The sequence below is a fragment of the Magnolia sinica genome, chromosome 14 (assembly GCF_029962835.1).
Source record: "Magnolia sinica isolate HGM2019 chromosome 14, MsV1, whole genome shotgun sequence".
NCBI classification, from domain to species: Eukaryota; Viridiplantae; Streptophyta; class Magnoliopsida; order Magnoliales; family Magnoliaceae; genus Magnolia; species Magnolia sinica.
The window spans coordinates 46,379,370-46,395,737 of NC_080586.1; positions in this window are offsets into that span (position 1 = coordinate 46,379,370).

Sequence of the window (16,368 nt, forward strand, 5' to 3'; positions counted from 1 at the left end):
TTGTCCTACCATAAACTCTAGTTTTTGGTGTAAGGTTGTCCTTAGAACAACATTTGTATCAACCTCTCAAGATCTGAATTTTGAGGTTATTTTACTTTCTTGCATTGTGATTTATTTTGGCTATCATATGCTTTTTAATTCCGCTGTTATAAGTTTTATTTGGCATTGTCCTATTCACCCCCCCCCCCCCTCTAGGACTTATTGCTAGGCCTTTTCAGTATCTCCATCCATCGTAAGGCCCACCATATAAACGGTTAGGATCATTGGCAAGATATTCGATCTAACTATTCAAGTCTCGACGTTTCGTATGGGAATATACCAGAATGTATTACAGTAAAAATGGGCTGATGTGGCATACGTTTCATATGGGAATATACTAGATTCATGGGCATCCGCATCTGACATGTACGTGGGTGATGTGGCACATGTGTGAGAGATCCAAAGTAAGACACATCATATCAACGACCTTGATCAAAGTACCGAGGTCCCCAATGCATGGTATCCTATGCATTAGTTCCACTTGATAAAATATAAGAATTATATTAGGAGTCTTTTGCCCAGGATTACTTGAGTTTGAGCTGTCACAAGTAAGACACATCATATCAATGGCCTTGATCGAAGTACCGAGGTCCCCAATTCATGGTATCTTATGCATCAGTTCCACTTGATAAAATATAATAATTATATTGGTAGTCTTTTGCCCAGGATTACTTGAGTTTGAGCCGTTGGTGAATCTGGATTGTCCATCCAGTAAGCTTCGATGTGGATGGACCACCTGCCCACCATATAAAAATATGATACAAGCTAGATGATTCTGATATCCTGATTAGGGCATTTAAACAAAAGGTAAAGATCAAGGGTGCGAATTCAAAACGCAAAAGCTCTTTAAAATAGAAGGCTAGGATCACTGGATTAGTTTAGGGGAGGTTTTGCTGTAAACGAATTGGCTACTCCCCCTGCCACCAACCAATGGCTAGTGGTTGCTGCTCTGTGGGCCCCATCATGATGTATGTGTTTCATCCATGCCGTCCATCTATTTTTATCGATCATTTTATGGTATAAGACCAAAAATGAGGTATATTCCAATCTCAAGTGGACCACATTATAAGAAACATTTTTGAATGAACAACAACCATTAAAAACTTTTTGGGGTCCAAAAGTTTTGGATCAAGCTGATCTTTGTTTTTATCTTTCATCTGGATCTTTAATGACCTAATCAATTGATTGAATGTCAAATAAACAGTACAATGGGCCTTATGAGGATTTTAATAGTGGATATCTAAACATTATTGTTTTCCTGCGGTGTGGTCCACCTGAGATTTATATCCCTCTCAATTTTGGGATCAAGACTAAAATGATCTGTAAAAATGGATGAAACACATACATCATCGTGGGGCCCACAAAGCACTGACCACCGGCCACCGGGCTGGTGGCAGGGGAAGTAGCAAATCTGTTTCCGGTTTTGTCCTCAGTCCAATACGATGCGCTATGCTCAATGCATGGTAGGTGGGAAGTCCAGAAGTGGATCCTAGCTGTCCATCTGTTGGGTCCTTTCCATCACTGGCCCTCAGCTAAAAACCACAACCAAATGATCAACCAGATTGGAAGATCTCATCCATATTGGGGATATTTATCAATTGCATTTGTATATTTTGTCATTTCCCTTATTAACCGTCCATCTGCGGGACACACAACATCATGAATGGTGCTACATGTTGCATCATAGCAATGATGTCCCATTATTGAAAGATCTCTTCATATTACAACCCTAACCTTTTAGTTTTTTGAGTAAAATTACACGGTTAAAAAAGGAAATGCAATAGCAGTGCCCACCCAACTGAGGAAATTTCATTACTAGGGATCCAATATATCTACAGTGGGATGCAAAAGATCACTGATTTGGATCACTGAATCATGGACATTACTCATTAGGATTAGAAGAAAAAAATGGGTGTTATACCCCATTGATGGGAAAAATTTATACGGGTGTGTTTTGGTCTTGCATGGACACTGTGGTTCCCATTAATCATGTGGGCCCAAGTTGTGATCTATGGTCTTTTAGTTTAGTAAGGTCAGCAATCTGACCTAGGCTATGATCATGCACTAGAGACTAGAGGTGGCCCACAGTCTGACCTAGACTGATGCAGTTTAGCTGATGATCCCAAAAACAACTATCAGCTGATATAAAACTTTTGTGGCCCCAGGAGCTTATCAAGCATTGGATCCCATTCTTTCTTGGGGGATCACTTGTTTGGCCAGCTACATTAACTTTGATTAGATGAAATTGCATTCATAATCCCATCTAATCCTTATTAGGTGTACATATACACCCCCTGTATGAGATCTAATCCCCAATATTTTATCAACATACACTTGTATACACACCCTATATGATGATACATTCATCCAATAGATCTATATACGACAAAGTGATTAGGAAAATTTGTAATCACACATATGGCTAAAGCAATCGGAGAAGGGGTGATCACAACATACTTGTAACTCTGATGACAACAAGAAGGATATTCAAAGAGTTTTCCAAATTGTTCATTTAAATGAAAATATTTTAGTACGTGGTGGGAAACACTGGGGATGGAGTACAACAAAAAATATCACTAATTTCGTTCATCCAACCATCCATTTATTGGCTAATCTAATGGATGGTTGGCCACCGTGGTTTACAGATCCCTATGCACATGGTTAGGATCATTGGCAAGACATTCAAAATGAGATTTCGCCTTTGTACACTCGTATGAGTCTTCCCCAAATGAAGTCCATACACAGATGAGGCCCACCGTGGCTTACAAATGTCGTCCAATAACCTTGCCATTAATGTAGGGTGGGAGAGAAACCATGGAAAGAGAGTCATGTTAGGAAAGATAAACAACACATACCTTAGCCTAGGATTTCACCTGCATGCATCCTTCTACCTCTTTCGTCTCCACCTCTCATTCGGCTACTATATATAGGAGTAACTCCTTCCATCTTTGACTACAATGGAGGATGAGAGATGTGTGGTCAACACCATCTCCCATCGAGCATGGGCGGCGATATGGTAGTGAGAGGTATCGAGCCGTGCGTCCTATAGGGCATCAGTCCGGAGGTAACCCTGATCTTCTCTGTCCGTGAGAAGAGAGTCATGTTGTTTCTGTATTCTCTCATCGGACTGAATGGCATGAATCTCCTTTAGATATGGGAGGGGAATAGCTTTGACAAGTATGCACCACGATCAACGTGCAGATGCTGTATGATGGTCACAATGATAAACAAACCATAAATCCACACCGTCCATCCCTTTTCAAAGGTATTTACAAGGCATCATCAGAAAAAATAAAACTCAATCAACTCTTAGGTGGACCATAGTACAGTGCGTTCACATGATTGAACAGTGAAAATTAAAAACTTCATGGATTCCAACTGACTACTACATTTTTTGGGTGGGGACATAAAAACTTGATCTAATATGATTAGATGCTGTAGATGTAATCACATACATTATAGGGGGCCCACAATCCAGCGTCACACCCAACTCAGTTAATAAATGTGATGTCACGTAATCCCCTCAATTGGGATAAGAACACAATCTACAAAACATAATGATAGTCCATACCCCGTATATGTGGCGCTGTGATGCTTGGTGGGGCCCACATGAACTTTATGAAAGATCCAAACCGTCCTTCCATTTGTACAGATCATTTTAGGTTCTTTCAAAAGTTAAGGCACCCCCATGATAAAGAATACACCGTGGGAGCATTTCTTACCATTGAAACATTCCTTGGCCCACCAAGTTGATTCCCAATTAGATTTTCAAGCTTTTATCTTAAAATGATGAGGACAATCCCTTGGACGGGGTGTATTTTTTCAAACATCTTCCGATGGGCCCCACTAACCATCTAAGCGCACTTACATCCAATCAACATACACATTCTGGCATGTGTGGTGACAGAGGGATATGGGGAAGTGGAAGCGGATTTCCCTATGGGGAAGTGGAAGCAGATTGCGTCGTACTGATCTAACTAATCACATCTGGACTTTTACTAATCTCGGTGGGGTCCCTTATGATGCCAGGCTAATATCCACACTGTTAATCCATTTCCACATATCATTTACGGTATGATCCAAAAAATGAGTGTTCACAACCCCAGGTGTAGGGTCACGATGTAGTAATAATCTCGGTGAGACTGAGGTCGAATTCACAGGGACTAATTTCATACGTTTTTTAAAGTAACTAGAACTAGAACTAGAAGAAGATTTAAATCTAAATTTGAAATATTAGAGAGTAATTGTGAATAATTGTTTAAACTATCAATTAAAAGGTGGGAACTAGGGTGCTAAGGATCCACTTATAGCAATTGAGATGTTAGCTTCCTTGATTTAAGAGATCCAACTGGAGTCAGAGTCCTATCTTATCCAGTTAGAGAAAGAGATGGTCAAATCTCTGAACTTCTCATTGATCCAGCCTCAATGGAAGAGAATTATGAAAATTTAGAAGGAATTCCGTCACCCTACCATGCCCAAGGGATGATGGTGAACAACAGGATTTACCAATCCCACAATCTCAAAGAGGAAAAGAAGATATTCAAAGCTATTGTAGATTTATTGTAATTGGAATCACAACAAACCATTAAAAACTGAAAATATTCCTTAAAATTTACTAGAAATCAATGAAGTTCAAAATAAACATGAATCAAAGTAAAGAAAACATCCCAACCACGCTACAAGCTTCACCTCTTTGCCCTAGCTAAGAGGTTTAGCCAACCATAGACATGATTGAACTAAGAACTCTTAAATAAAACATAAAAACAAACTAAGGAAGAAGAAGAAAAGCTCTTGGTAGCAGCTCTTCACCCTTTTGCTCTACTCCTTAAACCCTAGAAGATGCTTAGAAACATCATAGGAACTCCTATTTATAGTTGGAGAACTCTAACTTTCACACCGAGTTGGAAAAGTCTGGAAACCGCCTCAAATTTACACAGTCCGTGCAAAATCTGCGTAACCCTCGACTAGTTGAGGGCAGCCTTCGACTGGTTAAGGGTCACCTTCGACTGATCGAGGGTCACCTTCAACTGGTTGAGGATCGCGCGAATTTAGAGAATATGTTGCTAGAGTTCAAGCCAAAGTTTCCTAGGCTAGTCGAGCCAGAGCAAGGGCTAGTCGTAGCAGACCCAGGGCTGGTCGAGAATCACATAAATTTCTTTTCTTCACTTCAAATCTTCAAGTCTCTTCATTCCTCACTTGGTTTCCTTGGATCTTTGGCATGTAAATTCTTCAATCTTGAGCATCAAATCTATGCTTTTAACATTCTTTTTAATCCGAGCTCTCAGATTCACCTTGCAACACAAACATGTATAAAATATAACATTAAACATTATCATATTCATAAAACCAAGATATAAGTAAGGGAAAATATGCAATATTTGATACTCAATAATGAGGCAGGTCCCAAATCCACTAGACCACACCAGAGGAAGCAGCAGTTATAATGACACCCATCGTTAAAACCTTTCTAAGGGGTACCATCTTGGTTTTTTTACCATCCTACCTATTCATAAGGTCATGTAAACTGGGATGAAGTGGAAACACATTTATCAACTTGATCCAAATGATTTGCAGGGCCCGAGAAGTTTGTAATGGTGGGCATTTAATCCTCACATTGTGGTCGTAATCCTTCCTTCCGCCCGCGGTTTGGGCGGGAGACCCAAAGATCCCCAGTCTCGCATTTTATCGGTGCTTTCCAAACGTGCTCCAATGGTGGATTGGATGGGATTACAAATGCAATCCCATCTAGTCACAATTAATGTAGGTGGCCAAACAGGCCCTTAAACTGATGAACCAAGACCCAATAAGACTAGACTAATTTGACAGTACAAACTTCGCCAAATGGCACGACAAGTTGAAGTTTCTTCTCACTGCCTTAAATATATTCTATATCCTGAATCCCAACCTACAACCATTACCAAAAGCGACCGACAACGACACTCCAAAACAGATCGCTGCCAGAGTTAAACGACAAGAAGACGAACTGTTGTGTCGCAGTCACATCCTTAATGCTTTGTTTGATTGGATATATGGCCTGTACACTAGAACAACTTCAATAAAAGAAATCTAGACTGTGTTGGAATACAATTACAAGGCTGAACAAGAAGGAATGCAAAAATTTCTAATCGCCAGGTACTTCAATTTCATGATGGTAGACAATAAGTCGTGACTGGCCTAAATTGTGAATTATAATTGATCATAAACAAAATAAAGGCACTAAAAATTGACGTACCTGAATCTTTTTAGGTCGGAGCTATTATAGCCAAACTATCTTTAAACTAGAAAGACTACAGGAAGAAGTTATTGCATAAATTAGAAGAGTTCACCTTAGAACAAATTCAAAAACATCTTCATATTGAGGAAGAATATCGCAACCGAGATTAAAAAAAAAAGAAAAAAGATGATGACAAAGGTGCATCATCATCTAAGGTGAATGTTGTTTAAAAACCACTCTAAACCAATAACTCTAAGAAGAATAAATCCCTAAAACCTAACAAAGGTTAATGAAAATTTAAAAAGACCCAAAAGAAAAAGAACGACAAACACAAAGGTCCTTCCCTGATGATGACATCGTAGCAATGGTCACAGAAATGAACATAGTTCAAGGAAAAGTCCTCGATTGGTGGTATGATATATGTGCTACAGTCTATGTATACTACAGTAGATCTTCCTTCAAAACTTATGAAGACGTGATCAATGGTCAAGAGATTCAAATGGGGAATAAAGGTTAGTCGAAGGTCATTAGCAAAGGAATCATGTAATCTTAACCAACATGCTAATTGTTCCAATCATAATAAAGAACTTAGTCTCAGGGGATCTTTTGGACAAACTTGGGATCAGGGTTGTATATGAATCTAGTAAGTTGATATTGTCCAAAAATGAAAACTTTATGGGAAAGGGATATACTTGTAATGGGATGATTAAATTTTCTTTGAATGAAAAGAATTTTTCTGCTTATATGGTTAAGTATGTAACATTGTGACATGGTAGATTAACACATATCGACTATACTACCATAAGACTCATGGTTAAGAATGACTTAATCTCATACAATGAAAATGAGAAAAATAAGTTTGAAGTGTGCATAAGGTTAAAAATGACTAAGAAACAATTTCTAAGTATTGAGAGATCATCTAAGATACTAGACTTATTGCATACTGACATATGTAAACTGAATGACATTCTTACCTAAGGAGGGAAAAGGTACTTCATAACATTCATAGATGATTGCTCAAGATATGTGTATGCATACCTACTAAAATCTAAAGATGGGGCATTTAATGCATTCAAAACTTACAAATCTAACGTAGAAAATCAATTAGTTAAAAAGTTAAAAATTCTTCATAGTGACAAAGGAGGATAATGCTTCTCTAATGAATTTTCTAACTATTGTGAAGAATACGACATAATACACCATTTTATAATGCCCTATACACCACAGTAGAATGGTGTAGGTAAGAGAAAAACTAAGACTTTAGTTAAAATGGTCAACTTAATGCTAATACAAGAAAAATTGCCATTAAACCTATAGGGAAAAACACTAATAGCAACATGCCATGTCCTAAATATGATCCCATATAAGAAAATCAAGACCTATCCATATGAGATATGAAAATGAAGAAAATCAAACTTAGGATATCTCAGAGTGTAGGGGTGTCTCGCAATTGGAGAACTCCTGACTCAAGAAGAACCAAGTTGGGACCGAGAGCTGTAAAGTGCACTTTTGTAGGGTATACACAAGACAATAAAACCTATAGACTCTTAGACTTAAAATTCAATATGATAATATAATCTAGAGATATAGAGTTCTTTGAGAACTCGTTATCCATTGAGAAAAAGGATACTGAGATCCTAACTCTTAATAATGAAAAGATAGAAGAAACTTGACAAAAAGTTAAAACACTCATCAAACCTCATAGGAGCCAGAGAGCAAGGGTAGCAAAGAGTCTTTATCCTGATCAATATGTTAGTGCACGGATTTGTTAATCACATAAGTCCATCTGTCATATAATGGTTGAGCCCTCAGAAGTTGAAGATCGAGGACACAGGAGGACATAAACATCAAGAAGCAAAGAACATGTAAATGAGGTGCCTTAGTGACCCTAACCCTTGACCCAAAACAACCTCTTGAACCTCTAGATGATCTTGGCTTAATAGGTAAACCTTGTTGATCATCTCTTAGTCGTAAGAGTGAAATTGGAACATGATAAGTAAGGCTAGAAGGGGTGTAAAGTTACTGTAAAACCATATTCACAAAATAGCAGACTTTAGAGTGGTTCTTGATCTCATTAAGTAGTCCTCGATGGGTCTTTGATGACATCGAAGATCCTCTTGATGGAATCGAGTTAGTAACTCAAATATGTCTAGTGAGTTTTAATAACTTGATCTGAGTTTCTCAATGGAATCAAGGAACCTTTGATGACATTGAAAGGTCCTCTCGATGCTATTGAAGACCACTCGATGGCATTGGGTAGCAGTGTGAAAACTGTCCAGCAATAATTGATCTAAAAATTTGATTTTTTTGATGCCATCGAAACCTTGCCAAATGCCATTGACAGAGTCGTTATCTGCCCTTTTTTGACCATTGGATATCAAACTCCTTATAATGGGCATTAGATTCTTAGTCATTTGGATGATTTTTTGGTGCAAAAGAAGCTTAGGCAATTCTATGATAATATCTCTCATCCCAAGCCTTTAAACTAATAAGTTTTAAGACATCTTCCTTGATATTAATATTCTAACGAGGATTCCAACCTCCACATTGAAGATGTGCTTGAACTCCACCATTTTCTAGAGATTAGACTCAACATTTATATGTATACCCTTGTCTAAAACCTTTCAAACACCCATATGGTGAATCCCCTAGGAATTACAACTTCCCATTAGTTGTATGAGATTCTACTGACCTCCCATCATCTTGGCCACCTTAAAGGAGCATCACATGCAAGGTAATTGATCTTGGAGCTGAAGCATTGGCAACGCATCAGCATTACGATCAGGGAGTAAGGGGAGCTGATTGAAGTATGGGAGAGCATCAATCAAACAACCCAAGACGATGCTACAAAAAGGGCTAAATCCGATAAGTTGTCATTTGTAAGAGTCTATATACACTCCTTGTGTAGGATTGAGTGTAGAGTTTGAATTGCCAAACTCAATTAGGTTCTTGTGTATGACCTAAATCTAAGTCCTTATGTAAGGCACAGGACATGGGTGTATACATGTTAGTCTTCTAGGGAGTTTCTGAAAGGAGTAAACGTAGGTCTTTGGATTAGGACTGAAGTTGTTGGTTAGCTGATAGAAAACCAACTCAAGTCTCTTACTGGAGCCTTCGACAGGAGTGTACGCTAGGGGTCTTTATGTAAGGTTGTAAAGGTTATAGGTAAACCTGATTTAAAACCTTCGATAATGAAATCCAAAACACTCATGTGTTGAGTGTGTTTCCTGGAAGTGGAGTTGGGAAACCTAACCACTATACATGCTTGCATTTGGGATTGTCTTTAAGAACTTGTTTAATTATTCCTATGTGATGAATTGATGAATTATATGTATGCATGATTAGATGAAGTTAGGATTAGATAGGTAGCACATCCTACACACATATGTAAACTATCATGTTTATAGGCTAGTTACTTAATTGCCACATCATTTGTAGTCTATGTGATTTGACCCTTTATTGGAGTTAATTGCCTTAATTTAATTTTCATATTAGTTTAAGTAATTGTGTTTAAAAGGTAAAAATTTTATTTGGTCTTAATCACCCCCCTCTATGACATAGCCTTCATTCCGTAGCTTCACCAACCTTTCACACTAACCCATGGCTTACCACCACATACAATTTCAAGATAGACTCTCAGTGTTTCTCATTTTATCTATTAGAGGGTGATAGAGAGAATGTCATTAGAAAAATACCTATGGTTTTGACTGTAGAAGATGAACCTAAAACCTTTAGTGAAGTTATGGCTTCAAGCAACTGCTTTTTTAACAAAAGCCATTAATGATGAGATGGAATCTATTGTTTCAAATCAAACGTGGAAATTAGTAGACTTACCTCCAGGTTCTAAACCTATAGGGTGTAAGTGAATATTTAAGAAGAAATATAACACTGATGGTATAATTCAAACCTTTAAGGCTAGATTAGTAACCAATGAATGTTGTCAGAAACAAGTGTAAGTGCTTATTCTTAATCTCAATAAGGTTTGTCGAATTTTGTAATTCTAAAAGGAACACATCTTCGACAACTCATGAAGAACCTTTATCGACTCGATCAAGCATCTCAGGGAAGAGTCAACATCTCAAGGCATAACATGACATGATTGGAACACTTTGTATGAGTCAACCATCAGGTGGTATAACCTTAAAATGACCCTAGATTAAGTGTGTTTCACATAGCTTTATAATGAACATATTTTCATATAAAATACACTCTAATTGGGCTAGCCCAACATTTGGTTTAGTCAGCCTAACTACCTTCGGCTAACCCAACATAATTCGGGCAAGTTTATAGATTGTCATAAATTTTCCACGGCAAGTTCAGCCAGCCCAACCTTGGGTTCGGCCAGCTGAACATGATTGATCAGCCAGCCCAAAGTATGTTCGGTCAAGTTTCCAGCAATGCATTTCTTCAGATTTCAGAAAGATTAGGCCTGCCAAATCATAGCCTGGGCTAGTCGAATTTTTGAAAGATCTTATCCTGCGAAATCCGAGTGTCGTTTGAACGAAATCATTGGAATCCGTCTAGCTGAACAGACACTCGAGCTCGCTGAATTTCCAAATCCTTTGGCTATAAATAGAGGCATTCTCTCATTCATTCAACACACGAAAATCAGTGAGAAAATTCTTCAAATTAAGAGAGAAAGCTAGGTTCTTCTTAAGCTATTAGTGTGGTAATTCTAACATTTGTTTAGCTTTATTTTATTCTCCTTCTCAAGATAGTGTTAATCATTTTTTAATAGAGTAATCCATGCTCTACTTGAGATTTAAAGAATAAAATTTACAGCTATTAGGGTTTTTGTTTATTGAAAACACATTAGATCCATATATTCCTTTTGAGGAACTCATATACAACTTCATTAATATCCCAAGAAAGAAGATTGCTGCAATTAGGCTATAGTAACGTCTTTGCTTGCCATTTGAAGATAAGTACTGTATTTATATTCATTTCATTTTAGGTTTTTTTGAGATATCTCAGAAATCTCAACGGGTTGTTTTGTAGTGATCCCATGAAAATCACAAAGTGGTTTTGTTGTGATAGCCTGTGAAAATCACAAGAACTGTATAAGCTTGTTAAGGTGACCGCGACCCTGTGAAAACCTTGAAATAGTGAAAGCCAAAATTACGAGAGTAGTAATTTTGGGAGTGGAGTAGGTGTGGGGTTAAGCACCGAACCACTATAATTCCTTTGTGTATTGTGGTGATTGTTTTTATTATTTATATGCATGTCTTGTGATTGATTAGCTCTTGCTAAGTTTGTTATTTTGATTTCAAAGACGTCGTAAAATAAGGTTATCCTGCCTAAATCTTTTAGGTGAAGGTTATCCTATGAACTATTTGATATCAAGAATTCAATACTCTAAGCAATTGAGTATAATTGTTTTATTATTCTGCATTATATTGAAATATTTGACATTGTCCTATTCACTCCCCCCTCCAGGACATCTATAACTCGTTCTTTCAGAAGGAATCAATTATTTAGACACATATTCACAAGTAGCTAGAATAACATCAATTAGGATCTTATTTTCTTTAACATCGATACATCATCTTCATATCCATCAAATAAATGTGAAGATAACATTCTTTAATGGTGACCTCGATGAGGAGGTTTACATGGAGCAACCATAAGTGCTTGTTTTGACAGAAAATGAGAATAAAGTATGTAGACTCATTAAATCTTTGTATAAATTAAAACAAGCACCCAAACAGTGCTATGAAAAGTTTGATTCAAAGGTGTTATATCATGGTTTCATATATATAATATATCTGATAAATCATATATTCTATGTTATAATGATTATATTATGATAATATGTTTATATGTTGATGACATGTTAATTACCACAACGAAAATAGAAGGTGTAACTGAAATGAAGAGATTTCTATCCTCTATTTTCAAAATGAAGGATCTTGGATAAGTGGATACCATACTAGGTATAAAAAAAAGTATAGTGGGGGTTATGCAATGTGTCAATCTCATTACATTGAGAAGATACTAAATAAGTTTAATCACTTGAAAATCAATGAGACAAAAACCCATTTGGTCTAAGTATTAAGTTAAAAGAAAATGATGGAAGAGCAATTGCACTACTAAAGTATGCTAGTAATATAGACAGTCTTATATTTGCTATGCAATGCACAAGATCGGATATAACATACATTGTGAAAAAACTAAGTAGGTTTGCTAATAATCTTATTATATAACACCAGAAAACTATTAGTAGAGTTCTAGGTTATCTAAAGGAAACCCAAGAAGTAGGACTATTCTGTTAAGAGTTTCTGGTTGTATTAGAAGGATATACCGATGTTGGTTGGATATCAAGTGCAAGGGATAACAAGTCCACAACATGGTGGATATTCACCTTAGGAGGTACCGTTAGGGATCCAAGAAATAAACCCACATAACGCACTTGACGATGGAGTCTGAGTTCATAGCCTTGATTGCAACTGGCAAAGAGGCTGTGTGACTAAGGGATCTTTTGTTAGAATCGCATTTTATGCGAAACCTATATCGGCCATCTCACTTCATTGTGATAGTAAAGCCACTCTAGTGAGAGCGTACAACGACACATATAATGGGAAATCTAGACACATAAGTTTGAAATGTGATTATGTAAGGCAGATGATTCAAGATGGAATCATCGCGATTTCATATGTGAAGTCAAGTAATAACTTAGCTGATCCTTTTACTAAACCTCTAATAAGAGAAGTATTAAGGACAATATTTAGATAGATGGGGTTGAAACTCTTCAATCAAAGTTCTACCAGTGAGGGAAACTCAACCCAAAGTTAGAAAAATTCTAAGTTTAGGTTCAATGGGTAAAAAAGTACTAATACATGAAAAGCTTCAACACTAAGACCATAGAGAAACTCATCCATGATGAATAGTGTTAGTCATTACAGATAGATGGTGTAACGCCCTGAAATTCGGGGGTCGAGCATAACTCAGCTAAAAATTCCCGAGAGCAACTGGATTTAGCGTTGAATCCCAGATTTCAGAGTAACATAGCGCTAACGATTCTACAGGTTTTGAGTCCTACAGATCAAATTTAAAGTGATTGATGCTAATTTCACAAGCAATCAAGTTTAGCGCTAATTAACCCACAAATAACTTCTAAGGAAAATAAAGGTAGTACTCGGGTCTTAGCACGAAATTTTTCGGGTCATTACAGATGGCTAAGTCTTAGAACTCTTAATGAAATTCAGTTTAAAGAACAAGTGTTTTAAATAGTAACAAAAACACTTGAAGGATTCTGAGAAGGGCGAGCTTAACAGTCTTGGGGGGGTGTGAATAGGACTATGCCAAATAAAAATTAAATTGTTGAAATAATAAATAAATTAGAAAACTCAATTGCACTACTATTGAAAAATTGATTCAAACTAGTTTGTAGGACAACCTACAAAAAACAAAATTTAGGTAGGACAACCTTATTTCACGAACAATCGTAAGGATCAAGATCTTAAACCAAGCAAGAGAATAAGGCTATCTATTACAAACATTCACCACTTTTACATAAATATAATTACAACCATTCTCCATAAATACAAAAAGTAAACATTCACTACAATACCAAGAATTATAATGGTTCGGTGTGTACAACAACTGTTCTCAAATAGCCACACCTACTCTACTCCCAACAATCACTATCTACATGATATTGACTTTCACTACAAATAAGATTTTCACAGAGTCACCTTAAAACCTAATATAGTTGTGATTTAAAGGGCTATCATAAATAAAAAACCCCCACTGAGATTTTTAGATATCTCAGGAAAAACCAACAAATGAAATTTTCTAGCTATCTTAATAAAACCAAAATACAAAAGATACTTATCTTCACCTTGAAGACGTATCTCTTGATGTAGCCTATAGAACCACTTTTCTTGAAGTAAATTATTCAATGTACAGTCACAAAAACAAGAGTTTTAGGTTCTAGATTGATTTTAAATCGATTCAAACCAAGGGCTGCTTGTTTGAATTCCTTAAGATCTCAAAGAAGAGTATTTACTCTCTTTATAAACTAAGATTCATAAAACAATATATCTAAGAATTGAAACAAAAAGCTATTAAAGAAATATTAAGAATACCATGTAATAGCTTGACGATGATGGGGACTTCTCTCTCTTGATGGAGGCTTACTAGCTTGGATTGATAATTTCGAATTAAGAGAAGGCCTCTATTTATAAGCTCAAAAGTTATTGCTTCAACTTGTCTAAGGTCTTCTTTAACTCATCTAAGATCTAACAAAATTTTAAATTTTGAGCATGATCAGATAAAACGGTTCTTCGACTAGTCGAAAGCCCTGGTCAATTGGTCGAGGGCCCTGTTTGAATGGTTAAGCATGGGGTTCGACTAGTCGAGGGTACTAAAATTTAGTTGTTGGACTTCAGTCGAACACCCCTCGACTGGTCGAAGGCCCCTCTTTGACTGGTTGAGGAAGCAACAAAAAACTTCATTTTTCTAAATTCAAACTTGGACTGGTCGAAGATTTCTTAGACTGGTCGAGCAATAGCTTAGACTAGTTGAACCTAAGCCTAGACTAGTCGAACTTTAGCCTAACAAAAGTATAAAAACATATATAAGTTTGTCTCTTTAAAGAACCTAAGTCTAAGGTCTTTCTAGGGTTTGTTATACCTGAAAAGACTGAACATTAAAGTTTGAACTTTACGGAACGTGTTCTGCTACTTGATTCTTCACTAGAACTTGTAAAGCTTGATCTTTTAGTAGAACGCGAAGCTTGAACTTCTTGATCCACTTCTCGACTTGAACTTCAATAGAGTCTCGCACTTTAGTAGATGTTGAACTTGCTTGACTTGAAGTGAGGACTTGAACTTTCCATCTTGATCCACATAAGACGGACCACTTCATAAGCTGTTTTGTCCAAGTAAAATTTGATAAACAAAGGTGTGCTTTACAATATAACACTTACAAATTTTACTTATGTGAACGTAGATGTGGCACTGCCTCTCATGAGAGTTAAAGTTTCTCTCGGGATCGTTCATGAAACAGGATAAGCGCATGACCATTAATTGTGTTAAGCAAGTAATATAAGGTAGCTCATATAACGCATATGTTATTATGTGTATGGTATCTTCAGTTCTGTCATTAAGAAATAACTGGTTCAAAGCCGTGACTACTAGAAATTTCGATAAAACTTTTAAAATACTTACACTAAGGAAATATTAAAATCATAAATGCATCTTTCTTTAAACCATGCGGGGGATTGTTGAGAATTTTGATTTTAAAAAATAAATAAAGTTTTTTAAAATTTCATTTCCCTCTAAAATGATTTTTGAAAAAATAAAGAAAAATGTGTTTTTTGTTTAGTCCCACAGTGGATAGAGTGGGAAAACTTTTAGTTTATAAACTATTAGGTTTTAAGTATTCTTACTTAAAGAAAAGGGGAGAGAGAGAGAGAGAGAGAGAGAGAGAGAGATGCTAGGGTTACGTGTTCCAGTGCTATGCACTGGAACACATGCACATACTCAGGCTTAGGCATGGGCGAGGGCGTGGCAGTGAGGTAGTGTGGTTGTATTGGCATTAGTTGGTGCACTTTGCACTTCGCACTTGTCGTAGAGTGGCCGCTCCCTTACAAACCGTCACAAGACGGTGCGATCACAGTGTGAGAGGTGCGAAGAGTGAGTGGTGGCTTGGCTTTATAAGCTGCTAGAAACAGTGAAATCAATGATTAGAAACCATCAACTATTTCTAACAACGACTAGTAGCCTTAATAGCCAAAATGGTCCTAAAACAGACAACCAGTGATGATTTAACGGTTGGATTGTTAATCTAATAGTCTGAAATGTTTGAAATATAACGACAATGGTTAGAAATGTTCCAAAAATGTTCTAAACCATTGGTGACCACCTAACAATAGTCCACACCTCAGATGCTATATAAACTAAACTCTCCAGGTCCAGAAATTATCCAACATAAACATATTCAATCAGAATCCAATCCAAGCTCTCTAACCCATTTCATTTTAAGATTACTCAAGAATAGCTGAGTTGATCAAATTTTTTTAGTCATTGAGTTCATGCACTCAACAAGTTTTCCAGAGAAAAGAACTGCATTAATCGAGTCCATGCGGAGGTCCCTTCGTGATTGCTACATGC